The sequence below is a fragment of the Lissotriton helveticus genome, chromosome 1_1 (genome assembly GCF_964261635.1).
Source record: "Lissotriton helveticus chromosome 1_1, aLisHel1.1, whole genome shotgun sequence".
Classification (NCBI taxonomy): domain Eukaryota; kingdom Metazoa; phylum Chordata; class Amphibia; order Caudata; family Salamandridae; genus Lissotriton; species Lissotriton helveticus.
In genome coordinates this window covers 2,131,314,666-2,131,342,653 of record NC_136057.1, presented here as the reverse complement: position 1 = coordinate 2,131,342,653, position 27,988 = coordinate 2,131,314,666, and the positions used below count along the sequence as shown (strand labels likewise).

At 47.9% G+C, this 27,988-nt stretch overlaps 1 protein-coding gene across 9 annotated transcripts in view; it reads left to right on the top strand.

Moving 5' to 3' along the window:
- The window catches only part of HFM1 (helicase for meiosis 1), a 4,349,684-nt gene that overhangs the window by 35,995 nt on the left and 4,285,701 nt on the right, over positions 1-27,988 (top strand). The window lies entirely within an intron of this gene.

Sequence of the window (27,988 nt, the reverse complement as noted above, 5' to 3'; positions counted from 1 at the left end):
CTCCTCTTTGCTTTGGTGATGGAGCCCTTGGGGTGCCTGATGAGGTTGTGTGAACACATGCAGGGATGGGACTGGTCCAAATCCGGGCCAGACAAAATAGCCCTCTATGCGGATGACATCCTCATCTACTTAGCAGACCCTTCAAACGGGCCTCTAGTTGAACCCTGACAAACCGATTCTGGTTCCCCTCCACTTATTCTGGGAATGCTTTGACTGGCAATCTGATATACCTCTTCGCCGTCAATCCTTTAAATATCTGGGTATATGGATAACCTTACTCCCTGAGCTGAGCTGGGCCCTCAACGTTAATCCCCTGGTGAAACGAGCCAAGGCGGACCTCCAGAAGTGGCCCTTTTTAAAATGATGTTGCTTCCCCACTTCCTTTACGTTCTTCAAAACACCCTCATGTGTTTTCCTACGACCTGGTTCCGCGAACAGCTTTCTGTGTGGGAACGGTAGGTCTCGACTGGCGCTAAATATCTGCAGGATCCCTTCGTTTGATGGGGGTCTAGGAATGACCCATCTTTATTTATATTACCTCCCCACGCCACTTCTCTCCATACATGACCTGTTCAACTGGGGAGGTCCGATCCGGCTTACCGACTCGAATTGGGAGAATTGGGCCTCGCCAGGATTCAGTCCATGTTGTATGGGGCCCCTATTCCTTTTTGCCTACCAGAGGTGATGCGCTCTGTGTTACTGGCCTGGTGGGCTGCACTGTGGCACACTAAATGAACATACACACTGACCCAGTGTACACCCTTGTTGCATGGGACCTGGCTCAAAGAAGTTAATGAGCTGCAAGGCTTCAGGGCTTGGGACCTTATAGGTATTTCACAATTGGGCAATGTTTGGGTGGGGGACCACATGCGTTCCTTCGGAGACCTCCAGAACAGATACTCACTGCAACAATCAAAATTCTAAAGGTATCTGCAATTGCGGCAAGCCCTCCACACACACCTTACAACAGGTACACAGCTTCCTGACCACAGCCCGCCTGAAGCTCAGATAATGTTTGGGGACCTAGGGAAGGGTGGCATCTATCGCATTTATCGTACACTGATCAATAATACCCCTACTTCCCTAGGACTGGGTTGGGTTGGTCACCTCATCTGCTAGGCTACGTCTGGTGCAGCTCTATTATTTACTCTCCGCATACCTCACCCCGGTGCGCCTCCATGGGGCAGGGTTTAGTCCGACCTCAGCCTGTACTAGGTGTGGTCATGACCCGGCTGACTTCCTTCCTATGGTATGGGCCTGCCCCTGCCTGGCGCGGTTCTGGAGGGAAATCGCGGACGAGCTCACCGAAATCTTCTGATGGGTTTTCCCAATCGACCCAAAACACACGATACAGGGCACAGTTTGGATGGGTCTCTGAATGAGAAGGTGTTTTTAACTACAGCTATGGCATGGCGGTTGCCAAAAGAGACATTGCGGCCTCCTGGAAACGCCCTTGACCCTCCGAGTGTCAGGCGATGGCGGGCTGGAGTAGCCTGGTGCGCCACACAGGAGAAAGTCATGTATGAAGCATGTGGGTGTCCCAAGAAATATCGCATCTGGGGGAAATGGTTGGGGGAGATGGTGTAATCATAGAAGGGATTATCCAATTTCAAGTCATTGTTTTTTAACAGTGTCTGTAAGCTGGGTTGCGCACATTTTCATATGTAATCCTGGATTTTCATGGTGTAGTGGTGAATGGCTGGTGTATTCTTTCTGTAAAACAATAAAAATGTGTTTATCAAAAAAAAAAGAGATTTGCAGACGTCGCACCCGTGTTCTGGTATGTCGTAGAGCTACTGTCTGTAGAGGAATCCCCCCGATCTAGGGCAGGTGGGGATGCGTCTTCATCACCTCGAACCACCTGTAGGAGTTCTGCCGTAAAGGTCATAATGTCCGTGCCCTTCCTCCCTGGCGGCACCCCCTGGATGCAGATGTTATTACAGCGGCTCCTATTCTCTAAATCCTCCTGCTTAGTTTGCAGCTCGATATGTTGATGTTTCAGAGTGTTAATACGCCACCACAGCATCTCCTGATCCTCAGATTGTTCGTCCACCGTCCGCTCCAGATCATCCACTCTGTCTCCGATTTCCGACACCTCTCTCTGATGTCACGGAGGCCCGCTTTGAAGTCATCTTTGAGTGAGGAGATGCCGGTTCGTATCTCTTGTAAGAAGTGGTCTATGTATCCTTGGGTGATCAGGCCATTGGTTCTCCCCGCTGCCGCAGGCGATGGTGTGGGGGAGGGGGGGCGTGAAGTTTTCTTCCAGAGAGACATTACCAATGTGTCTTTGGCTGCCTTTGAATGTGGGAGGGCCACCGGAGGGCGTGAATCTCCAGCAGATCCTCACAGGACACCCATCACCGAACTCACTGTGCGTTGTCTTCGTCCACTCAGGACATTCGGGGGCACCCTCAGTAAGTCAGTCGGGGGGAGTGTTGCTTCTCTGGTGCTCCATGCAAGAGTTCAGGCATGCGTGGGTGGCGCAGTCCCCTGGTTGCTGTCGTCAGCTCCCACTGAGCCCTGTCAAGGCTAAATGAGTAGAAAGGATAGCTCGGGTTTTCCTGGCAAGGTGGCGCCGCTCCAAAAGCACCTCACAGATGGGCGACTCAGAGGCTGTCGGCGAAGGGGCCCCTCCAGTTAGTGGGGCCGGTGTCAAAAGATCGCATCTAGCAAGGGTCACAGCTATCTGCTCTCTCTCCGCAGGGCGCTGCCCGAGTGATGCTCACTTGGTTCCTCTGCCCTGGCTTACTAGTCCAGTACTACGGGTCTCCCAAGCCAAGTAAAGGGCTGTTTTTCTGGCCTCCGCTCACGAGGCGGCGTGGTCCTCCACCCCACCTATTTCAATGGACTTTCTCTGCATGTCAACTCCGGGGGTCACCCCCACAGTCCCCGGGCTCCCACTCAGTTCTGTGTTCTTGAACGCGCGCTCACCACGCTTTTGGGGTGGGGCACCACGATGGGGCACTCCCAGGCAGTGTCCCTGCGGTGCGCAAGGGTCAAGCAGTACAATGTCGGGCCCGACTGGCTCGCGTTGGTTCCAGTTCCAGGGACCATGACCCCCCCAAACTATTGTCTCCCGCTTACTGGGTCCACCACTCTGAGGACTAACTCCAGTGAGGGACAGGACTGGCTCTGCTTTTCAGGCCCCAGCATCAGCGCTTTTCCACCAGGCTGCCGACCAGGCCTCTGCGTCACTGGAGGGCCACCCCCCCTCTCCAGGCCCAAGATGCCATCACAGGATAACTCGCAGCGAGGGAACCTCAGACCACACGATCCGTTCACACCGACTGCAGGGATAATTCTGCCAGCACCGGCGACAGCCTCGGAGACTCCGGGGGGTGCAGGGATCCCCGGCAGTCCAAGTCAGGTGGCAGACGTATCGGGCCCTATTCTGGGCCACCCAGCAGCGCGGCGCAACAGGTGGCCACCGTAAGACCAGGAGCAGCCTCTATCGGCCTCAGAGGTGGGTGTCCCCAAGGGTTGATGTGCAGATCCACACTGCACCGACGAGATGCTCACTGGCTCCCTTGGGCCACATGGAGCGGCAGACGCACAGCGGCCTCTGAGAACAAGATGGCACCCACCGATCGTCTCTTCTGGCCCCGGTGCTCCGGCGGCGCCAGTCATCGCAATTCGGTCTGATACTGGCTTACTCTTCTGCCACCAGCTCCTGAAGGACGTAAGGAGCACCTCAGAGCGGCCTCAGGCGCCCCTCAGCGACAAACAGCTATGCGATAGGCCCTGGGAGGAAGGAGAGCGAGAGAGATGCGTCTCACTGCATTGCCTCCTTGGCCACGCCCCGTTAATAATATTTAAAAATATAGTTGGTATTATTCAGTGAATTATAAATTTTAATTTAATCATAATAGTAATTTATATTGCAGTGGGTTGCAAGGTTTGTATAGATTTAGGGTGGGTAGTTAATTAAGTATCATTAATTAATACTTAATTATTAATTAGTAATTAATTATTTAATTGATTATTCATGCCAAGAAGCCTTCGGGCGTATGCGCGCTTTATAAATTTTTAATAACATAACATAACATTATAAATATATTTGAAAAAGAAGCATGCTCAGTACTCCATAAAGCACATTCAGATAAAACATAAAAAGCTCATTGCACAGCCAGGGCCGGACTGGCGACTGGGCAGTTGTGTGTGCTGCCGTGCTGGGGGCTAATTTCGTTTTCGTCCCCATCAACGAAATAAGCCCCCACCACAGAGAAATTAGCCCCTAGCTCGGCAGCACACACAACTGCCCGGTAGCCAGTCCGGCCCTGTGCACAGCGCAATATAAGTTTCATCGGCAGTCACATATTATATAACTTCAGCAGCAACATCATCTCCGCTCCCAGGTGGTTCTCATTTCTCCCCCCGAAAAGTGTTTGAAGACCCCCATATTTGTGACCATTTCTTCGGGCACTCCCTGGAGACATAAATAGGAACCTCCGTCACCATACACCGGTCCATGTCCTTGGCCCAGTCGGCGATGCTAGGCGGGTTCGGGGCCTCCATAATCGTGCGATATTCCGCTTGGCCACCATGAAGCCCAAAGCCACCCAAATTCTCTCTTTAGCGCTGAGGTCCGTGGCATATTCAATAAAATCAATTTGATGTTGCATTGTATCTGCTGTCCCAGTACTCCTCCATCATAAGTGCCACCACCTCCCAATATTTCTGTATTGTACCACATTCCCAAAGGGTATGAATAAAGGTGCCCTCCTGCCCACAGTGCCGTGCACAGCTACTGTCTTGGGCGTATCCCATATGGACTAAAGAGGGTCCAGACAAATATGTTCTGTGAAGGATTTTCAATTGGACCAATCAGAGTCTGGAGGAGATGGCGACTTCACGCGGAGATGCCACTTACTTCTCAGGTGGATCAGGGGATCGGGCACATTGTTAATGAGCATCCTGTATGTGAGAGATATCGCCTTGTCAGGCAAATCCCCATGAAGTATCCTGATCCAGCGGAGAACACTCAGGGAGGTCAGCCCCTTTTGGGAAAACTGCAAGCAAAGTGTGCCTGATTTGGAGATATCAGAACTGTTCAGAATTGGCCATTTCGTACTGCAATCGGGAGAATGGTATGACCTCACCCGATTCCAATGATATCCCATTTGTTGAAACTCAGGGAACGCAACAACCGACCCAACTGGTCACAGTGCCAGAGTGGCGGGGCACTGGTGAGCTTACCCTCCCAACCCAGGCTTCTAGTAGCGTCCTTCCTTACCTGCATGGCATGTTTAGTCGGACCGGACAGGACGGGTGTAGGGGGAGATTTTCTGTACATCGCCCCCTCGAAACCGCCCCCTGGAAGGAACCATCGGTCTATCCGAAAGGCCGGGTCATCGTGCCGTCTATATCTGCATTGATTGATGGCAACATGCTGGGAGGCCCAATAATATCTTTTCATATCCGGTAGGCCACGGTCAAACCATCCCAATGTGAGTTTTTGCGTGGCGATGCGGAGGGGCTTACCATCCCATAGCAAATCCCGCACTATAGACTCTAGTTCCTTGAAGTACGATGACGCGACCGGAAGAGGCGTATTAAGCAACACATACAGAAGTCGGGGAGGGACATCATCTTAAATAATGCCACACGCCCCAGGAGAGTTAGTAAGCGACCTTCAGTGCTGGACATCAGATTTAAGACGTGCTAGTGGTGGCCGAAGGTTAGTATCATAGAATCTAGATAGGTCTTTGGCTACCCAGATTCCCAGATATTTAAAACCTTCCACGGCCTTGGTCAGTTGGCAACCCTGAGGGAGTCGGGCCTCCACCCACTAAGGACGTAGAGCACCGATTTGGACCAGTTGATCTTATAGCCTGCGAATCTGCCGAAAATGTGGAATATGTCCATTACTTTTTTTTTTTTGTTTTTTTTTTTTGTTTTAAGTTTCAAAAACCTTTATTCTCTCGCAAAATATTGTACATGACGTGTAGCCTACAACCCAGGGGCCGGCAGCTGAAGTTCAACAATTACATTCTATCGTACCAGGTGCTTCTCACACAGCCAATTAGCTGACATCCCGGAGGCTCGGCGGCGTTCAGTTCGTGCGTGTCGTAAATAGTCTCCAAGTATGTCAACAGTGCCATGGCAGTAAAATCGTCGCACACCCCCTTCAACTGCACGTTCACTTGCATACAAGCAATTAGCACGCCAAGCCCAGCAGGTCGCAGGACCAACACTTCTTCCATATGTGAGCGAAATTCCTAAGTCCTACCCCAACAACCCCCCCACCCACAACTTGCCAGCAGTTCGCTTGCCCACTCCACATCCCAGCTAAGTAATTTCAAGTCACCCCTCTTTAAGTAGGGGAGTGAAAGACCAGCACCCCTCAAAGTCTCTAGCACTCCACCCTTTCCCACATAACCTCACACTACATCCCTCGTAGGTATCTCTTTGTTACTGTCAGAGAGCGCTGCATACTCCGCCCCCGGGCTCCTAGCTGCCGCATATCACCCCCGGCCTGACTCCAGCTTTACTCTGTGTCCTCCCCATTCCCAGGATCAGCCCCCGCAGCGTGTTCCTCTGGTGCAGCAAGCCCATCAGTGTTCCCCCCCTGCCCTGTCCCCCCCTCTACCTCACTTGTGTGGACATATGTCCTATACAGACTCCAGAAGTTCTTGGGACGACTCTTAGGCGGAAGCAATTCACTGTATGTTTCAGATTGAGTACAGCAATACAGCATATCCCTAGCCCATCTCTTCTTTGTAGGCAACGGACCCCTCATCCAGCAAATAGCCACGACGCGCCTGGCCATTAGTAAAGCCATATCCGCCAGTCGTCTTAGCGCCACTGGCAGTGTTTTCGAGTATCCCAGCAGCGCCAGTGCCGGGTTGACTATTATCTCTACATCTAATATCCAACTAAGTTCCGAGAAAACTTCCACCCAGAATTTGCTGATGCCAGGACAGCTCCAAGCCATGTGGATAAAATCAGCCACTTGTGCGTGACAGCGTTCACACTCCGCTGACCGCCGTAGCCCATACCTGTGTAGCCTGTCTGGGGTATAGTAGACACGGTGCAGATATTTGACATGCACCAATCTGTGTCTCCCATTCAGCGACAGTCTCCTAGTGCTAGTGCAGCAATACTTCCACATCTCGTCATCTATCTGTATTTGGAGATCGCGTTCCCATTCCGTTCTAGCCTTGGAATATTGAAGCTGCTTATGCCGAACTCCCATTTTATTGAGGTTCGCAACCAGCTTGCAAGGGGATACCGTCTTTATCACATAGGTAAGGTCCGGGCCCAATAGGTCCTGCAGCGCGCTCCGGACTCTGTGGTACTGGAAGCGCGTCAAAAGCGAAGCTTCTGTCTGTGGGCGGGGGGAATTTGCTCCCAGGTTCTCACCACCCGTCAACAAATAGGTCCTCTAACTTCGTGATTCCCAACTTGTTCAGCGCTCTCGTGACCCCTTTCTCTTTCAGTAGTGGGAGCCATACTGCCCATTCAATTTGCATTTGTGGGGAATATAGCAGTTCGCAGCCCTGCGACCGCATCAACTCATGCCAAGCATGGTTCGTGGTCTTGATGGAATCCAATCTACCTACACTACGATCAACCGGGAAGCAGACAGTGGCCGGTAAGGGAAAAGGTTCAGCAAACAGACGTTCCAGTAATACGTGTGGGATGTGTTGTGTACCGTGTATACATGTGTGCAGATGAGCCGCCTGCGCCACCCTGTAATATCTCTCCAAGTCCGGGGCACCTAGGCCCCCCATCTCGTATGACAGAGTCAAAACCTTCCACTGGATTCTGGGTTGCTTACCCCCCCACGCAAGTTTAATTAGTACTTGTGTCAGCTGTTTAAAAAATACCTTGGAGAGGACGACCGGGATATTAGAGAACAAAAACAAGAACCTTGGCAAGAACACCATTTTCATGATGGCAATCCTGCCTAGTAATGACAAGGGAAGTTTGCACCACCTTTCAACGTCCTCTACCAGCTTGGAAAAAGCTACCCCATAATTCTGCCGAATCAGTATGTCTGGGTCCGTATGTAAATGTATCCCCAAGTACCGAACCGGATCAGTCGACCACTGCAGTGGATATTCCATCTCAAACGGCCCAGTGACTGGTGCCAGCGGAAACGCCACTGATTTGGTCCAAAACTTTCAGCCCTGAAAGGGCCCCAAATCGCACCACCTCTCTAAGTACCGATTTGAGATTTGTTTCCGGATCGCGGACATACAGCAGTGTGTCATCTACGTACGTGGAGATACCTATTTTGTACGTCGGAAAGTTGATACCCTCTAGACCATGATATTCCCTAATCGCACATGCCAAAGGTTCCGCAACCAGCGCATATAATAGGGGTGAGAGGGGGCATCCCTGCCTGGTTCCCCTGCTTACTTCAAAAGCTTCAGTGACCATGTCTCCTACTCGTAGCCTGGCTGTGGGTTTGTAATACAAGGCCCCCAGCATTTGCAGGAAGGGTTCACCCAACCCCAGCTTCCGCAATACTCTGAGCATGAATGGCCACTCCACAGAGTCGAATGCCTTCTCCATGTCAAGGAAAATGGCTAGAGCTTTATTTTCTTGCCGTACGTGTTGCATGGTTCCCAGTACCGTACGGATATTATAAGTGAGATTTCGATCTGGGACAAAGCCGGCCTGCTCTGTTGCCACAAGGTCCGAGTTAGCAGAGCCAGCCGCGTGGCTAACACCTTAGCATACAGTTTGGCATCAACGTTAATTAGGGATAGTGGCCTATAGGAACCGCAAGAGTTGGGAGGTTTCCCAGGTTTCAAAATTGTGATCAGCAGCGCCTCACTCATGGAGGCCGACATACTACCCTCTGCTCAGATATCATCAAATAGGGAAATCAAGTGTGGCATTAGTTTGTCTATAAACGCTTTGTAAAAGCTCACTGTGAGGCCATCCGCCCCGGGGCACTACCGGAACGCATCCCACCCAATGCCTCCCGTATCTCATCTTCCTGGATTGGTGTCATCAAAAACTCTCTCTGCGTATCAAACAAGAAGGGCATTTTTATGTAGCTGAGATAGTCATCGATTTCTTCCTCCATCAGGGAGGATTTTGACTTATAGAGATCCGCATAGTAACCTCTAAGCTCATCAAGGATCTCCATCTCATCGGTGAGCACATCTCCCGTGGCTGTTAGTAACTCATCAATCACCAGGGGTCGCCTTTCCTGACGCATTACTCTGGCTAACACTGAACTGGGCCTCTCCCCTTCCCCATATGTCCGAGCTGTGGCATACTTGCCCATATGTTGCACTTCCCTATCTGCCTCCTCATTATAGTCAGCAAGTAATGTTTTTAGCTGTGCCGTGACGTCAGCAGTTGGGTTGCTCTGCTCAAGTTCCTTCAGTTGAGTTTCAAGATATTTCAACCTTTGTCTAATGGACTTAAGGACACTAGAATGCTTGGCCATAGCCATCCCCCTGATATAAACTTTGAATGCATCCCATATAGTCTGGAAACTGTCGACAGGTCCCAGATTAGTCTCAAAGAAGGTATCTATATCATTCGCCAATTCTCCTCTGAACACCTTATCCAATAGGGAATAAGGGGGAAATCGCCAAGTAAATGGAGGGATTCGCTTTATTGGCACTACCAGCGTCAAAAGTAGGGGGGAATGGTCTGAAAGCGTACGTGGTAACACCACGCAGCTCCGAGCACAAGGAAGCATCGACTGAGAAGCCAGGAAATAATCAATTCTTGTGTGTACGTTGTGAAAGGCCGAATAGTGCGTGTACCCCCCCTGTGTGGGGTGCTTGGATCGCCAAACATCAGCAAGGTCAAATTTAACCAATTCCGCCTGCATGTGGATGGCTGCTGCAGATGGCCGGCGAGGCGGCCCCCTGGATCTGTCCAGGTCCGGATTGAACACAAAGTTGAAATCTCCCCCCCCAAAGCATTTTAGAGGAAGCGTGTGATCTGCAGTGCCCGGCCAGTGCCGCGTAGAACTCAGGGTGGTCGTAATTGGGCCCATATATGTTAACTACTATAAGATCGTGTCCTCTACCAACGCATCGGGCAATCAGATAGCGACCTTCCGAGTCCGCCTCAATCAGTGTCAGCTTTAATTGGGATCGAGGATTGACCCACGTTACCACCCCCCTGGAGTGTGTAGCGAAGCCCGCGGCCAAACTGTTACCCCCGAATCCTTTAGCAGTAAGCATCGTACTCGTTGGAGGGAGGTGAGTCTCTTGTATTAGTGCGAGATCAATGTGATGCCTATGTAGATAGTTTAACACCTTCCTAAGTTTGCGGTAATCATTCAGCCCTCTCACATTCCAGGTCAAAGCCGTCAGTGTATCAGGACCGCTGTCTGCGGCCATCACATTCGTTTCTGCCATTCCAGTTGTGCAACTGAAGCGGTATCAGAAGGCGCCCTCCCAGCACTGCTAAACAGTCTCTGCGAGGCTATTTCGGTATCAGTGGTTCTCCTACATGTAAAATCGGGCAGCTTACTGCTTGGCTCAACTTTCAGTACCCCCTGTGTAAAACAACAACATCCCATCACACACACACACCCCCCACCCACAGCAGACCACCCCCAACCTGGCCGGGCAGGACCCAATCCCACCCATCAACTCCCAACTTGGAATGGTTCCCTGAGTAGTCTCAGGTAAAGCCCTCATAGGGGCAACTAGTGACAAAAGCGTTAGGGCAGAGGTCGCCATAAGGATCGCACAAAAGTGCATCAGCAGTGTACAGTGCAAAAAAGAGACCCCATCACCATCACCCTGGTTAATGTCCATCAACGGGAGGCCGAGCCTCGGCCTATCGAGTGTCGATACAGGGCGTCTCCCAATTGCGCCCCTTCTCACTCCCTCCCCCCACCTCCAACGTCAAAGATCTATGGCAGTGTTAAGCAAGAGTCATGTTGGAACGTTGCCCCAAACTGTACCATGAAAGTCACATGAGTGTCATCTGATGCATATATAATGAAAAGATCTCACCAATCCGCCATGCGCAGTCCAATCTCAGGACATGACAGTCTCTCATCTGCAGCACTTCGGCACACCAAGGAGTCATGACAAAGCGGTGTCCCAAAGGCACGCCACTGCTCCGAGACAAGTGTGTTCGGGAGCGGGCAGCGCATCAAATCGCCAGTGAATTTATTCTTGTTCGTCCAGGTTGCTGCTTTCTTCTTGTTCTCCGGCCTGTCTGTGCGGGCTGTTCCTCTGTTCCTTGGACCACTCCTTTAACGATTTCTGTAGTTCCCTAGGGTCTGTAAAGAAGTGCGAGTGACCCCGTCTGTTGATCCTCAATTTTGCCGGATACAGCATTGTATAGTCTAGACCAAGGTCTCGCAATTGTTTCTTGTACGGAGCAAAGTGCCGTCTCTCCTCCTGGACCTTAGCTGTGAAGTCAGGGTACAGGAACACCTCCATGCCCTCGTATTGTAGCTTCCCTTTGTCTCTGGCCACTCTCAGCGCAGTGTCGCGGTCTCTATAATTCAACAGTTTTGCTATTATCGGCCTCGGAGGCGCGCCAGAGCGCGGTCGTGGTCCCAGCGTGCGGTGAGCCCTCTCAACTATAAACATCGGGGAGAAGACATTGTCTCCTAGCAGGGTGACTAGTAGTTTCTCCACGAAGAGTTCCATCTTCCCTGTTTGTGTCGTCTCCGCAATCCCCGTGATGCGTATGTTTGAGCGCCTCGAGCGAGCGTCCAAGTCTTCCGATTTATCCTGGATAACCTGTAGTAGTCTGGAGAACTGTTTACGATCTTTATCCCACTCCATCTGCGCCTCTTCGACCTCCGTGATACGCCTCTCTGACATGTCAAGTCTTTCCGCATGCTTGTCCACCCGCTCTGACATGCGATCCATACGGTAGGTGAGCGTGTCGATCTTCGTACGAATGGACGCCATGCTGTCTTGCAACCCTTTCTCCATAGATACAAGCATATCTTTTATGTCCATGTACATTGTGCCTTCTGACCCTTTGTTCCTTGGAGATGAATCGGGCTCTGTGTCTTCCGGTGCCTTTGTCTTGCGTTGTTCAAACGCCAGCTTAGTCTGGGTCCTGTCGTTCTTGCCCATATTGCGCCGCTGTGTAGGGTCGGTGCCCTGTTTCACTGCACGAGCTCTGGGCTAATGGTCGCTGTGATCAGTGGCGCTGGTATCACAGTGGCGCTCTCACCACGCGATGCAGACTCTCCGCCACTACCCACTGCTCGCGATCGCTGGTTCCTGCCGATAGTGCGGCACAGTACTGTCAAAGTCGTTTTCACCTCATAGCCGGTAGGGAGACCGTGCCCCCGGGATTCATTAATTGCAGGCGCTATCAGTTGTCTTTCCGTTGGGGTGTCAGCCGCGCACCCCTCGTTGTCAGCAGACTATATGTACTAGGGGGGTGTTGCTGGCAGTCCCCTAGTGCGGCCCACCCCACGGAGTCTCCTAGTGCAACGTGGTCCTGCGTCATGCATGGTACAACTCCAACACTTCAGTACCCTACCGGCAAAGATCCTCGAATATGTGCGCTCTCCCGCTTAAGACAGCTATTCCGCTGGGCTATCAGCGCCCAATCACCACCATGAAGTGCCTAGGGTGGGGGGAGTACAGATGACCCGTGACCCCACCGCACGGGGACCAGGAGCTGAATCCACTTCGGAGGGGGCCGCAGTCGGCCGCACACCTCGCTAGTCCAATCACCCCCTGTGTTCCTCCGGCCGATGCAGTCCCACAGTGCGGCTCCTCCGGGACTCTACAGTCTGATTGTAGGGAGCGCTGGGGTATGGGGGGTGGGGGGAAGGGAGGACCCGGCGCAGCCGCGCAACCCACGGGCCGGACAGTATTGGCCTCAGCCTGCACCTCGGCACCTATGGTGAGGAAACGCCGCTCCGGGGTAGTGCCCAGGCAGCACAAACAATGTCCAATGGCCGCAGGGAGGGCCGCCGCCGAAGCGCCAAAATGGGCACAGTGCGCAGGAAAATGTTCGCATCCAAATCCGGCGTTGTCCCGAGGTCCTATGTATGGCCGCTGCAGTCCGAATCACAGACCACTGGATCTCACTTCGGAACCCTTCAACGGTACTGTGTCTCGCTGCCCGCTTTGTCCTTCTCGGCGGTGTACCGAAGGTCCCCGAGTCTCCGCCTCCCCACCAGCCGCACGTCGGATCACGCACGCCGGCCGGGCGCACAGGAAAGTCTGCTGTTTTTGGGCCTGGGCAGCCAGTCGCTCGTGTGCTCTCCCACACCTCGGGTTTTCGGCCGATTTCCACCGGCGACACCACCGCTTGTACCGGCAACGTTCGTGAAGTGTATTCGCCCTCTGTAGGCTCTCAGAGTCCGTCGAGGAAGGATCATTTGCAGGATTTTAACAGGTGATGGCGCGGAGCTCAGCGCTCACACGTCTTGCATCAACGCTGGTAAGCTCCGCCCCCCGGAATATGTCCATTACTACGTTAAGAGACTTTGCTGGGGAGGCTAGATCAAGCAGGATGTCATCCACATACAATGATATGCGGTCCTCCCAGCCATGAGTCCATCTCAGACCCCTGATTGCAGGGTCTTGAAGGATTCACGCCGCCAGGGACTCCAAAGCTAAGGTGAAGAGGAGCGGTGATAGAGGACAGCCCTGTCTGGTGCCCCTACCCAGAGAAAAGACAGGGGATTTCCGATTGTTGATGACCACCTGCACCATTGGTTGGCTATATAGAAGGCGCACCCATTTAGTAAATTCCGTGTCAAATCCTAGCTTGTGGAGCACAGCAAACATGTATGGCCATTCAATAGTGTCACCACCACAGCGTCCTCTCTAATTGTATCTGCCCTGCAGAGTACACTGTGCAGTCGGCAGAGATTAAAAGATGTGTTCCTTGCCGGCATAAACCCGGACTGATCCGGGTGGATCAGGGTGGGAAGAACCTGCAACAGACGAGTGGCAAAAACCTGTGCGAGGATCTTGGCCTCGCAGTTGAACAGCAAGATGGGCCTATATGAAGATCTGCGGGCTTGCCCGGTTTGTGAATGACAATGATGGTAGCCAGTCTGTGGTCCTCGGGAAGAATTCCAATCTCTTTACTCTCTCGGTACATGTCTCTGAGATAAGGGGCAGTCATGTTCGCCGTCAGCATAAATAATTCTATGGGATCCCGTTGGGACCCGATGCTTTTCCCCCACGTAGGTCATGGATTTCCTTCTCCACTTCAGTTACTGTGAGGTCTCGCTCCAGATCGGAGCTGTCCTCTGCGTTAAGAGCTGGCAAATGAATATCTCATAGGAGAGATGAAGACTCGTGCTCTGAATGGCTCGTGAGAGAAGTATACCGGGAGTGGTAGTGTCTTCCAGACGCCTCCGCAATGTCTTGTGGAGCGGTAATACGGGCATGCTGGTCGGTGGCAATTTCAACCACTACGCGCCGCCTTGCCCCATCTCTGCGGTCCAGCCATGCCAGCAGCGTGCCTGCCTTATCGCCGGCATCATAGATCCTGCTTAGTGTGACCCTATATTGTGCTTTAGCCGTGTCAGTGGCTAAGTCAGAGAATTCTTTCGTCTTAATGCGGAGCTATTGATGCATTTCCTCCGAGTCCTGCATTCGGACCGTGCGTTCCAATACCAGGACCTCACCCTCTGAACGCACCAGATCCGCCGTCTTTTCCTTGCGTTGTCCAGCGATCTGTCCCAACACAACCCCCCCGGATAACAGCTTTATAGGCTTCCCAAAGCAAGACAGATGAACTGTGCGAACCCAGGTTTACCTGAAAATAAAGGTCTGATTCGCTCAGCGTTTTATCCCTGATGGAGGGAATAGTGAGATACCATTGGTTATGTGGTGCCACACGGCCGACCGTGGGTTCCCCCACTTCCACCCTGCACAGCACAGGCGAGTGATCCGAAATCCCCCTGGCCAAATGTTGATTATCTTTGACATGAGTGTGCGTATATAGTCTATATGCAACATACAACGATGGGGCCCGAGAGATGCGTGTATTGGAGCTCACTGGGGGGTAGGCACCTCCAGACATCCACCAGGCCCATAGCCCCCAAAAAACTATGTATGCGTTTGCGTGAGATCGGCAGATCCTTGTGGTGCTAGCGATCCAGGGAATCAGAAACAATGGAATTAAAATCCCCCCAATCAATAATCTCCTGTCTGGCAGATTCAGGAGAAGATCACCAAGCTTGATAAAGGCCTGTGTGTGTAGGCCTGGCGGAATGTACACTGATACCAAGTTGAGGGCAGCCCCCGACACCTCCACAAACCTACCCAAGGGGTCCGTACAGACCGTGTTGACAGTCAATGGGAAGGACTTACGAACTAAAATGCTCACCCCCCTGGAACCAGAACCAAAAGCTGAGTGAGCGGCCATCTCGAATCCCCACAGAGACAGGGCCCTACAACCATTACCAGGTGGGTCTCCTGCAGAAGAACAACACCAGGGGAGTGCCGTTTCAGGAACTGGAGAACCACCCCTCTCTTGATGTTATCTCCCAGCCCATTTACATTCCAAGATAACAGGTTAAGTTTTTGTCTATGCATGGTACCCATATCTCGGTGTTAAAGGTGTAAGGTACCCCAGTGAGGAGCACATCAAGGGGGAAATGAGAAAGGATGTCATTGCTTTCCTAAGCACTGTAGCCAATGAGAACATTACAAACACAGCATCTGTCCCAATTTCCTTTCGAGATCCACCGAAGATGGCATGTCTAAACAAGAACAATACTAAAATCAACACAAAACTGCAATCCCCTCCCACCCACCCCACAGCCCCAACGTAGATTTCCCTAACCCCCCCACCCTGCCTCCCTGCTCAGCGGTAACAACACCTCCCACCCCCCAAACTAGCAGAGTGCCTATAGCCCACCTTTCCAAGAACTTACGAGTTTGTGCAGCCAAACTGAGCACCCGTCTCTGAGAAATTTAGTTTTACTAATATTAACATTTATCGCCATACATGTTCACACTAAGAGCATCAGCAGGGCCTTATATTTACCCCTCGTCGCCCACATGGTTAGCAGGGGAACAAGCAAAGTTTGAGGAGATCGGTTCATCAAAGTCATCTATGACTTCTAACTCAAGACAGCAAAAGTCTGACGCATTTGTCGGGGACAACTGCATCCCCACCGCCCTCCGTCCACCTGAAAACATTCCACCTCCCAAAGGGAAAACATACAGACCAGTTATTCAGCACCACCCGCCGCCTCATTCAAGTCTCGCTGTGGCGAGCCACCACCAGAAGCTCTGGCATCACCTTCCATCCTCACACCCCGAGCATGGTTTTTGCGGCGGCCCGACGTGTGCCATCCCTCCAGCCAGTCCCATGTCTCCTCCGGGGTGGTGAAGAACTAGGATTTCCCTTCCGATTTCACCCTCAACTTAGCCGGGAACATCATAGCATATTTCAAGTCCTTGTCGCGGAGCACCCAGGAAGCTTTGTCGTTGCACATTGAGGGTGAAGTCCAGGAAGAAAGTGATGCGACTGTTTTGGAATTCCACCGGCGGGGCGGAGCGGGCACACTGCAGGATGACATCCCTATCTCAGAAATTGAAGATCCTGGCAAGAAGTGGTCGTGGGGGGCTCCAGGCTTCGTTCGGCCTCCTGGCACCCGGTGCGCTCCCTCCACTGAGAAGAAGTTGGAGAGGCCTCGTGGCTTGAGGTAAGCAGTGACCAGATCTTCTACAAAAAGGTCCGCAGATGGCCCTTCCGCTCGTTCCGGCACCCCAATTATGCTGACGTTGTTGCGCCTGGAGTGCCCTTCATAGTCATCCTGCTGCACTTCCAGTTTCGTAGCGTGCTGCTGCAGATCATCCACCTTTTTCTGCAACTCTGATGTGTCTTCAACCAGGGAGGTCGCCTTGATTTTGACTTCTTTTAATCGCAAGTTCATTGAGCGCATATCTTTTCTGATAAGAGACACTTCTGTGGACACTGTGTCAATACGTGACTCCAAGGACATGCGGACGGTGATTATGGCTTCAAGAATATCCTGCAATGTTGATTCCTTTTGCTTCCTACCATGCTCAGATTTGTCGGATGTAGTTAACCCTCCTTTGGGGCTTCCGCCAGGAACCCCCTCTCATGCGTATTTTGTCAATTTGGCTTGGAGGGCTGCCTTTGAGCTGCGGCCCCCGTCATGATGTATGCAGGACTCTCCGATCAGGCTTACTTGCGGCTGGTACTGAGTGCAATGAGAAGCGATCAGCAGTGGGGCACCAATATCGCCCTCCTGTGCAATACAGTCCGTTAATGGCTGAAGTGTGGCCTCTGATTCCATCTGTCTTGGACCCTCCAGCACCAGGGTGTTATCAACTGCGAGCCAAAGCCCCTCAGCGGTAGTCTATGCACACTTGTGTGACAACTCTTGCAGCCAGCTGGGCAGGGCAGTGGCGCTGTGTCTCCAGGCAGCCGCAGGGGGTCACCACCTCCTCCCGGCCACTGAGTCCTTCTCTTGGTTTGCCACGAGTCAATAAACAGTCCAAAGCCACAATTGACTTTAGTTATGAGTATAGGCTGCAAAGGCGCCGCTGTGTGCCAGTTCTTTAGTACAGCTGCTCCGCGGTTCTATCCCCGTGCTGTCCCTGGTGCGCCGAGCCGTGTGAAGCCCCTCTGATAGTTCAATTGGCATCCTGGCTCTGCACCTCTCTCCCAGCCGGCGCGGGCGTCCACCTCACCTCAGCCACTCCACGAGGTCTGTCTGCTGCGGTGGAGGCCGATCTCAGCGTTGATGCTGATGCTGCCAGGACGTGCCAACCAGCACCTCGGTTCCGCGCTCAGCTCTCCCTTCTCTGCCTCGGATCATCATCGGTGCGCTCACAGCCTAGCACGGCCCTCGGATGGTGGCAGCCGCGGTCCGGGTCTCTTCGCCTGACTCGGTGGGGTGCCGACCGCAATCGCCCAACAATCAGCCGCCCAAGGCAGTGATTTCGGAGGTAGTACACTGCCGGCGATACATCCAGCCAGCCAGTCACGTGGCCGCTCCCTTGACCCAGTCCGGCTGGATGACGCAGATCACGCCGCTTGGGTTCCCGATCACCTTTCCGGCCACAAAAGATATCGGTCCATTCTGTAGCCCTTCTGATTGCAGATTCTGATGCGGAAGCCCCAGTTTAGGCACTTTTGAACGGATAGTGGACTGATTGCGTGCTCGAAGGCGACCATCTTATTGCTCAGCTTGGCCACGCCCCCGTAATTATATTTTTTAAGTTATATATTGTGTGTGGGGGGGCTGGGTTTGTTAAGGTGGGAAGTTAATTGGGTTATAATGAATTATAATGATTTGCTAATTGAAGAACCTTCGCACTCCTCAGGTATTTTCATTTATGATCAAGTTGAGTAGGTGCTATTCGGTAATTCCTCCTGAGTAAGAGGAAGAGAAGTATGAACCAATTGCGTTATCCCTTTAGTGAACAACGTCCCCAAATGCACTCAAGAAGAAAAAATTCGTAAACTGTATTTGTTGCAATCTTTCCAATAAAGTTTTAATTTGAATTTCCTTTTTCAATTTCCTCGATGTTATATTCACATCATATGTATGTTTTCAACATAGCCCAATGCATTTCGGGCACTGAGCCCTTCGTCAGGGGCTTCCTTTCACTGTTGAGAAATGTACACAACGTTATAGTATCTCCTATCATTGCAATTTAAATGATACACACACATGTTCCTACTACAAACAATTCAGCTTCCCTGTGTACGTGTAAATCAATTACTGGTAGTGGAGGTGTCTTCGTCTAAAAATCACGAGACTTGTGAAAAGTTTACAGAGAAACAAAGAAAAAGTGAAAAATAAAATCCTTGTGACGAAGTGAACTGAACGGTGCATGCAAAAGTCAAAAGCGGGTGGCAAAAACAAGTGGGAGCGAAGAGAATTGAGACGTACCTAAACGTGGTTTATAAGCATAAAAGCACATTTGAAAAAATATCGTGATGTATCTGAAACAACATCAATGGATAAATGACATGATATTAGACATCAAATTAAATTGAATCCCAACGTTCGCAGGTGGAACGAAAAACTAAATAAAGTAAACACTTACAATCTGAAGTTTTCAGCAGATTCGTTTGTGTGCCGAGATTTAACCGATCTAAAAACGTGTATAAACAAACCGCATCTAAGCGGGAAAAAGAGCGTTTCTTTTTCAAGTTGGTCTATGAGTGTGAACTCCTCTCGGCACTTGTTAGTTCGGTGTCGCAGAACATGGAAGTGTGTGAAATCGTATACAGAGGTGGTGCGTAAAGAATGGTGACGCGAGCCCCCACGTGGGTTCAGGCTTCCAATGGTAATGTGGCAATTAGGGAGTGCGTCTCGGCTCCGTGTACGTAATGGAAATAGAAAAAATCGGGTATAATGAATTAACAATGTATTAATAATTATTGAATTATTTATTAATTATGTAAATTGTGTAATAATTAAATATTTATAATTATCTATTAGGTGCAGGTTGTTGGGTTTGTTGGGGTATAGGGTGGGAAGTTTATGATTGATTATTTAGTATTTAATTATTCATCGATTAAGTAATATTTAATTATTAATTTATTGAATGATATTTTATTATTTATTAATTATGTTTATTGTGATACATTTTAGTTATATTTTAAGTGTGGGCTGCTAGGTTTGTGGGGTATTGGGTGGTAAGTTAAAATGGGCATTTTTAAAATTGATAATTCATTTTTAAATGCTTTAATAATTATATTAATAGTTTATAAATATATATATATATATATATATATATATAATTTTTTTTGTTAATTAGTAAACTTTATATTAAGAGTTTTATATGTGTTATACATTGATAGGGTTATTTTATGATATGTGTTTGTACTTTCCCTACTGCTGCACAAACTAGTGGGAATAGTAAATTTTACTCCTCTTAAGTTCAACACTTTCCCTACTGTTGTACAGACTGGAGTTGGAATAGTAAATGTTACCCTTCTGAATTCCAGCTCTTTCCCTACTATTGCACAGACTGGAGTGGGAATAGTAAATGTTACCCCTCTGGAGTCCGACACTTTCCCTACTGTTTCACAGACTGGAGTGGGAATAGTAAATGGTAACTCTCCGAAGTCCAGTGCTTTCCCTATGGTTGCACAGACTGGAGTGGGAATTGTAAATATTACCCTTGCGGAGTTCAACGCGTTCCCCACTGATAAACAGACCGCAGTGGGAATAATAAATGTTACCCCTCCGGAGTCCAACATTTTCCCTACTGTTGCTCAGATTGGAGTGGGAATAGTAAATGTAACCACTCTGGAGTCCTGCGCTTTCCCTACTGTTGCACAAACTGAAGTGGGATTAGTACATTTTACTTTTCCGAAGTCCAGTGTTTTCCCTACTGTTGCACAGACTGTAGTGGGAATAGTAAATGTTACCCCTCCGGAGTCCAGAGCTTTCTCTACTGTCGCAGAGATTAGAGTGGGAATATTACATTTTACAACTCCGGAGACGGAGCCCAATGTTTTCCCTACTGTTGCTCAGACTGGACTGGGAATAATCTATCTATTATTCTCAGACTTTTTTTGAAATAGTTTAACTATATCTAATATTGTTGTTCGTTTAATTGTTTTATTTTATATTATTTGTTTCTATATAAAATTACTTACATAATTTACAAAAATATATTTTTTAGTAAATGTATTTTTTAGTTTTTAAAATGTATTTCATTTGGTAATTTATTACATGTTTTGCGTTTGATTTGTTAACATTTATATGTCATATATATACCTTTGCACTTTCACTTTATATAATATAGAGGTTTTCGAATACCATCATGAGAAGGAAGTTTGAGGGCGTGTAGGTTGTAGTATGGAAATCAAATGTTGTATGCATCTGTACTTTGCATGTTTCATAAACATTAATATAACAGGAATTGTTGCCAAGCACAACTATTTATGGCAAGGGTTCATAGGGTGTAAAGATTGCAGGTTTGCACATTTAGATTGCATTGTGCAGAGAAGGGGTAAACCAGTCATTTATATTTTTAAGCACCAGAACTTTCATATCGGATTGAATGGGTTGAGATTACTGTTTTAATGTTATAAATAGGTTTGTGAATCGATTTGAGAAAATGTTACCTGCTACAAGCGTAGATTCACTTTAGTATAACTATAAGGGACTGTAAGTATATGTGAAGGTATGGGGTCACACACGGTTGGGTAGATCCCAATCCTTCATGTGTACTATTCCCAATTTTCTTCTACTCTTTTCTCTATTTTTCTATTTTTTTAATTTGCTTTTCCCTTGTCCTCCTCCTTGCAGTAAATCAATTCTATGAGGTATTGTGTATCAAATGGTATAGTACTGGTACTTTACCAGACATAAGTGGAATGATTATGATGATTATTAAGATAATGAGTGCAAGAGCATATGTTTTAACAGCAATTATTGACCAGTCTGTTGTTTTGAATATATTTGATGTGATTTTATAGTTGGTGGTGAAAGGCGTCTTGCCCTTTAAAATGGACACTCTACCCATGAACTCTATGACCCAGACGAAGGCTGTTGCGCATAGGTCGTTTTTGTCTGTGGGCACACTGAACTTTGTTGAGAAAAACTATGAAATTGCCCATGTTATTGTCGACTGTGACCGGTTTACCTGGCTGGCCAGACGTTGGGTGTTTGTATTATATCTATATCTATATCTATATATATGTGTGTGTGTATATATATATATATATATATATATATATATATATATATATATTCAGTCCAATCCTGCTTCCGAGATCAAAGAAACAGGCACCGACTCCGTGGGATATGGATTAAAGAAAAGTATTTATTCCAAGTGATACAGCCAGATGCGTTCCGACGGACGAGTCCACCTTGCTCACTACATCTGAAAACAATGCAGTGAATTGACATTTAAATACTGTTCGACTTGTGACACACAGAGGCATTAGGTCGTCATGGCAACTGGTGACAGACAGAAAAGTTTGTGTTGCATTATGCAAGTCATGCAGCACGTGTTCAAAAACATGAAACAAAAAATGTGACTGTTTCTAAAGTAGTCCCCCATATTGTCCCAACATCATAGTTCTAAAAATAAGCATGTTAAACTAGGTGTTTGTTAATAAAACAACGCAATGCAAGTGTTTCGTAAATCGCTACGTGTGGAAAGTGACAAAATACTCTCATCTAGTGGTCACTAATCATATGAGTTGCGTGCGCAACCTGTGCCTCTGTGATGTATTCCTATAGGTTCTGTATCGATCCCCCTATTCCTGACCCTATTCTGGTTAGCAAGTTAACTAGCAGCCATCCCATGAGGCAGAAAACCCCCATGATGCAGGAACCGTTATCTGATAAAGCCACACTACGGCACAGGAACGTGTTATCTGATTAGGTCATAACGCTTACCATCTAATTAGACAAGCGATATTCCTCCAGCCCCTGATAAGGCATACGGAGTTCTCAAAACAAATCAAACCTATGACAGACCTGGGAAAAACCCTGCGGCCATTGTTTTGATTTCACCGAGAACTTCAGCAAAAGAATGTGCTAACGACCAGGTCGTATGACATCCTTATTGACGTATCTATGTCCATCCTTACGTCAATCTCGGCACCTTAAAGGTATAAATATTACCGATATTGCCCTATGCAAACACACGCGGTGGTGACGAGATCGGAGCAGCCAGACTTGCCGAAGCCCAGAGCAGAGCAGACCCCGCTGGCGCAGCCCCACCTTCCTGACGCGCTGAGAACGAGACGCTGCTTTTCTCCTGCCGAGAAAATCCAGCTCCGGCGCTTCCGGGTAGCCCTCGCAGGCCGCCTGGGATATCGAGACCAGAGACGAGAGATACCATCCCTCATTCATCCTAGATTCCAGGTACAGAACTGAATAACCCCTTGCAGAGAATTCTCTAGTCAGTCCCTTGGCAAAACAAACTTAACTTAAACTGTAACTTTCTCTTCCCGCCCACGTATTAGGCTTAGGTCAGGTACACGGGGTAGGCGTAGTTAGAAACACCAGTTGAGTATGATTAGTCAAATGTAAATGTGTATGTATTCATTTTAAACCATCATATGGCTTAGAAACCATATCAATGTTTTTACAGTATTATTTTATACTTCTGCTTTTATTGTATGCACTTTACTTAACCATAAGTATTGCAATAATATCGATCCATTTCTCTTGTATGAGAAAAGAGACTGATCAATAAATAACATCTTTTATTGAACACGCCCGTCTCTTCCTTTCTCTACAATCTGGTGAGACTAAGAATGCACGTACTGACTGAGTAAAATAAGTCGTCTTTTGTTTTCACACGACTCTAGAGATACACTCTTGATTAGGGGAGAGCAAAGTTGTCATGTTCTATGGTTGTCAGAAACTAAATCCCTTCTTGTCTATCCAGGGAGGTTCAACTCCTCCTTGCCTATTCAAGAAAGTTTCTAGTGAACTCTGAGCTAGCTGGCAAACCCAAAACTTTAAGTCTAATATCGACAGTAGTAGACCTAGTTAACGTTTGGTCTAGGCCTATACTATTGAAGGTATTATTCCAATGCGTAGAGCCTATTGGGATAATAGGAACTACACTACATGGCGCCCACCGCGTTTGGAAGGGCGATAAAACTAACGTAAGACATTTAAAGTAACTCAGTCGTGCTTTTTCACTCAGACCCCTTTTTTCCCATAATACTCCAAAGACGTCTGGAGTGGGTAAAAGGTAATATCCGCCAGACCTCGCAGGAGGAAACTCCTATGTATGGTTCTTGGTTTAGTCAACGTTGAAGGATACACTGTTCCAAAATATTGTGCATCTAATCTTTGTTTCCATAAGAAACCTGATCTGCAAACAAACTAAATAACCTTCCTGTCGGTAAAATGGGAGACAGTGATGAAGAAAGAGAGACAGTTAGGATAGCAACTGAACTCGCAGCAGCTGATAATGCACTGCAAGACACAGACCCAGATATAATACTCATCCCGGTCATCAAGAGGAAATCTATAACTTTAAAACTTATAGAAAATGGACTGACACCTAGAGGTGGCACAGTCATATTCGTGATTGAGGCACACGAATATCGGCAGACAGAGGTATATTATTCATGGATACATTTTCCAGCAGCAAATGCTGTAACAAAGTACTTCCACTATTACAAAACAGAGGACCCTCCTAATGAGTACACTCCTTTCGAGGAGGTGGAAACACCACTTAAATTTCAAGAGCATTTGCTCTTATTTAATGGCGCCCTAAAACATAATAATCACATCACCAGGCTCGGTCCACTAGGTAGACCAGGAGCAACGTGGTCGGTCCTAGCCGGATACACACCACATCCAGACATCGAAAGAATGCCTGCACCAGAGCTTTTAATACAGCTAAAACAATTAATAAAATTACATAGACAATTAGTCCAATATGTGATGCGGACTTCAACAATTCAACCAGCAATTAAAATTCCACAGCTGACCCCTCACCAGGGGAACACAAATAAAATTACACCACAGAACATACAATCCTGCCTAGGTAAAGTACCAGCTAAACGGGAACAAATACCATTCTGGTTAGCACAAAAAATCACCCAAATAGAGGCGGTGTTTCCAGACACCACCCCGTTAGAAAAACATAGGATTCTGACTATCTGTCTTCCAATGGGAATCGCACCACACGTGGAGGACTGTGACACTTGGGGTACAGTCTTTGCTTCCATCTACACAAAAACGCACGGTGTTCCATCCATTTCGGTAATACCAGATGTCCTAAAACAAATTCAAGACGAATACGGTCCAGAACCCGCTTTAACTCTTGGTATGAAATTACTAAAAGACTTCAAGCAGGTCTCGGCTATATTATTAGCCAACATAAAGGGAGAAGCAGCAAACGTGGCGATCCGCCAGAGGTTAAAGGAGACAGATATAGCAGACCAACTAGCTGAAATTGCCAGAATTATAGAAAAATCCTATGAAGAACTAGGTAGAGATAGTTTAGGTGGAATACCAGTAAAACCGCAACTGATTGAAAGTCCTGAAAAAATATGTTTTAATAATAATTCAACATCACAAAAGAAGAGCTGGGATGGAAACAAACAATCCAATCCTAAAGAAAAGAAATTCCAGTCCAGAGGAAGGTCTCCTCGGCGAAGAGAAAAATCTCCGAACCAGAGACACAGGTCACCCCAAAGTGACCCCTCTGGGAAAAGATATAACCTTAGAAATAGGGATAATATAAAGAAGCCTGATAGATATCAAGATTTTGATACACGTCCCTCTCAATCTTTTCAGACTTCCTCGCAGAAATCGGAAAGAAGAGGACGATCAGAACAAAGAGAAGAGCACGCCAAGTCCAAAGACAAGGAACCTGCTCATCTAAAAAAGAAACTACAATTTCCAAAAAAGAAGGTAGCCAGTATCAAGGTAGTTAACAATGCCGAGAATACTGAGGACACAACTGAAAAACGGAGAATGGGCTCAGACAATGCTAGACAGCGCAGCAGAAGTGAGCATAGCTCGCAAAGTCCTTATGAATCTTCTGGAGACAGTGGACACGAATGAATATCTTCAAGTGGAAACTGCAGACACCAGAGTTAGCAAACCTCACAAAATATATGAAATAACTTTACGTATAGAAGGGGATAAGACTAGAAAAATAAGGGGACTATTTTGGGATAATCTCTCCAAGGGCTATGACATCCTTCTAGCTGAAAAAGACTGGCCACCAGAGTTTGTCAGGGAGTGCCCTCACGGCGAAGAAATAATTATGCCTGCCTTCTCAAATCATATCCCAATTCATAAATAATACACACTTGCCAGAAAGTGGGCAGTAGCTCAAGCTCCTGCTTTATATAAAAATCATGTAGGATGGGATGAGGACTCTCCTCCTCACAAAATCCAGTTAAAATCACAACCTACTGCACAAAGGCAGTACCCAATTAAGCAAGAAGCTAAAAAACAGGTAAAAGAAATCCTAGATCAACTAGAATACCAGGGGGTGATTGAAACTTGCACCTCACAAATGAACAACCCTTTGTTTCCGGTATCCAAACCAGACAATTCATATCGTCTAGTTTTGGATTACCGACACCTTAACTCATGTTGCAAAACCTTTGCAGTACAAAACTCGCACAGTGCTGCACTAATGAATAACATAGGCCCAGATGTAGGTAGCCAAATACCGGTCGGTAACGGCCGATTTCGGCCGTTACCGACCGGTATTTGGCTTTTGACATGTAGGGGGCAGGAAATAGGCCATTTCGGTAATTTTACCGATTCTGTAATTATACCGGTCGGTAAATTTACCGACCGGTATTTTTACAGAATCGGTAAAATTGAGATGTAGGTGGGACTCTTCTGAGTCCCACAAGCCCTACAAAGTCGGTATTTTACCATCAAATTCAATTTGATGGTAAAATACCGATTCAGGTGTGCATGCACATGTGTGCATGCACACCTGTGACATATGACAGGCAGACCTGCCCTTAGGGCAGGTATGCCTGCCACATGGCCCCCGAACCTTTTTTGGGGGTGCTAGAGGGTGTCAAAGTGACACCCCCTGCACCCTTGTCAAATTCGGTATTTACCGATTCGGTAAATACCGACCGGTATTGCCCCATTCATTCCTATGGGCTTCAAAGCCCATAGGAATGAATGGGGCAATACCGGTCGGTATTTACCGAATCGGTAAATACAGATTTTTACCGATTCGGTAAAAGGAACATCTGGATGTTCCTACATCTCCCCCCTTCTTATTTACCGATTCTTATTTACCGAATCGGTAAAATTCGGTAAATAAGAATCGGTAAATTAGTCCTACCTACATCTGGCCCATAGTGCGCAAAAAATACAAAACAACATTAGACATCTCTAATGGATTCTTTTGTCAAAACATAGCACCAGAGAGCAGATATTTGTCTGCATTCTCAATAAATGGCACTCAAAAACAATTCTGTCGGTTAGCCCAGGGGTACAAGAATAGCCATGGGGTATTCTCAGCGAGAGTAACAGAATTACTACAAATATATGATGACGAAGCATTATCTTATGTCGACGACATATACTTAACAGATGATGACTTGGATACTCACTTGAAGAGAGTGAACACCATAATACTTGGGTTCGCAGCAGAGGGTTATAAATTCAACTTTAAAAAATCCAGAATTGCCCATCTAACAGTCCTGTTCTTAGGATACGAATTATCAAGTGAAGGCAAAAGCCTGGCTGACAATTTCCTAGAGAAATGTGCCGTAATCCAAGCACCTAGAACACTAAAAAACTTACAGTCAATTCTAGGCTTCCTAAATTTCGGAAGAACATACATTGCAAATTACGCAGAAAGGGTCAAACCCCTTTATGATCTAATAAAACCAGATTTTAAAAGAACCAATTGGACTCAAATACATACAGAAATTTTGAGATCCTTACAAACAGACATGTTAATTAAAACAAAATTAGAAACACGTGATAACACACGCAATCTTGTGATTCGAGTCATCCCAGGAAGATGCGGATTCACATACCTGACCTCTAATGAGGGAGAAGAGGTACCAATTGCATTCAAATCACACTTGTACACTAAGGCTGAAATGAAATTTAGCCCAACGGAAAAAATTCTTACTGCAACACAGACAGCTATAGCAAAAGAACGAGCCCTGGCACAAGGTAAACGAATAATAATCGTGACACCAATACCAGCCCTGGAGGCTGTAACAAAAGCAAGCATTCCAAATGCTAAAGCGCTCCATCCGAGATGGATACAATGGGCTAATTCTCTTGCTGCAACAGACGTGGCATACGAATTTGATCCTAACTTAAAAACACAAGAATTTCTCCAATATGAATTTGAATGTCCTCCGCCGACCGAAATTCTGCCTCTAGAACATTACGGCTGTATAATATATACAGACGGATCAGCACAACCCGCAATAGGGGGTAAACAAGCTTACAGTGCTGCGTGCGTGATCGTTAAAGGTCGCTGGCACGAAGGAAAATTCAAACCGGCTATCACTAAGACACAATCTCTAGGAGATTGTACAGCTCAGCGAGCTGAACTACTGGCGTTTAAGATGGCGCTTGAAAATACCGATCGAGAATTCCCCACACTCATAGTGTGCGATTCGT